The following is a 1,857-nucleotide window of genomic DNA, read 5'->3' as shown; positions in this document are numbered from 1 at the left end:
TAATTCAGCAATGTTTTTATAAAGGAGGAAAGGCGAAAGCTAAGAGGGCATTACATGACTGTGCTATTAATGCTTCCTTCTTTTGTCAGCAATTCATCCCGCGCATTTTGTCTTGAAAGATGGTTTCGAAAACTTCAAACGCCCGGCCTCCAATTTTGACACGAGCGTTGCCTTTCCAAGAAACAGCCAGCTTTTATTGGCAATAATGGGAAACAGTTTTAGCGATTCGGGTGAGGACTTCGGGCGAGACTAAAACACAAGCAGACTGTTTAGCATTGCGATGACTGGAAGAAACTCACCCGCCGCGGCTGTTGGCGCGTGACGCTGCTCCGCCTGGAAGCCCGGACGCCCGAACAGCTGGCCGGAGTGGCGAAAGCCGACAGTAACAGCCTTCCAAAAGGAGCAGAAATTCACCAAAGAAGTTGGATGCAAATGGCGGCAGCAACATTCTGATAGGATCTTTTGGTGATCTTTTATGAACTCCTTTTTCAGATCTCGTCAGAAGTTGTGCCATCAAAGCTTCGGCGTTTCAGTTGATTTATGGATCAGAATGAATGAATCATTTTCCTTTTTTCTTTCCGTCTCTGCCTTCCACCGTATTGGATTTCATTTAACGCCGTCCTGCATACATCGCTCAAAGTTTTCTTGGTAGGGCGAGGGCCGCGGAGGGGAAAGTCGGCCTTATGCCCCCGCGCTTTAGGGGCGATGCCGATCAGTTCTGTAGAGAAGCGGCGCGAGTCAGTCCGGAGGGCGACGCGACGAAAAGTTCTGCAACGCGCGATACAAAGTTTCATTTGGAGGCAAAATATAATTAATCACCGGGTCGACAATACTCCGCGATCAATTTTATTCAAACCTTCGTCATGGCTGTAAAAAGTGAGGGAGGTTTTTGATGTTGCCCTACACACCAGAACAACAACCATATCGTTTCACCGTATGTAACAAAGGACCAAACTCTGTCGGTACGAAATAGCATTTTGGACCTTCCGCGCGGCGGCCGAAGGGCTGACGGGCGTCCGATCGCCACGGCGCCGCAGGCCCTGTGGCGCGCCGGTTGTGGCATCATTGTCATTACCAGAGATATGGTGTTGTGACATTTTAATATGAAGAAAAGACTAATTATAGTGGGTGTACTTTTTTATCGGATTTTGTTGTCCACGAGAGCGGTGCTTCAAGAAGCCTCTGTTGAAGTGACACGAGACACTAATTTCTTCAACGAGATCGGCCCGAGTGTGAAAACAAGCAATTATGCGGAATGCGAGTCCACGCCATCGTCCTCGCGGATCCGATGACCTCCTCGCTCATGCTTGCCTGACGGAGCGTCATCTCCGCTGCTTGATGCCAGGGCCTGCCTGTCGCCGAGTTGATCCAGGCTCAGCACCTCGTTCTTTAGTAAGTTGACAACACTAACTACTGGAATTTGCATGCGGTTGCGAGTCAAGCAAGTCTCTGAGTCATTTAGCATGAAAGCTGAATCGAAGAGCAAAGGAAGCAGTGATCGCCGTTGCGCCAAATGTTCCTCAGGCGACGCAGGGAAACGAGTCTCGGGAACGGCCAGTTAACCAGTGGAATAAATTTCTCCTAAATACTGCAGAGGGTGTTCATGCAGAGCCAAAACTACGCCAGCACTCATGCAAATGCCGCCATGAGAGCTCCATTGACATTCAAAATGCAGCCAGATGGGGAACCCCCGCAATGCTGAAATTACGTAGAAGTCAGACTTGAGTTTTTTAATAACCACGACTATGTGTGTTATGGTCGAGCGTAAAGTTTACTTAAAGAAACTAGGTCAGCTAAATCAACTTAGAAATGCAATGACTAACGGCAATAAGAGGATGAATAGGCTAGTACTCCCGT

This window comes from Penaeus monodon, chromosome 22 (assembly GCF_015228065.2).
Source record: "Penaeus monodon isolate SGIC_2016 chromosome 22, NSTDA_Pmon_1, whole genome shotgun sequence".
Lineage (NCBI taxonomy): Eukaryota > Metazoa > Arthropoda > Malacostraca > Decapoda > Penaeidae > Penaeus > Penaeus monodon.
Note: the sequence above shows the minus strand (reverse complement) of the source record.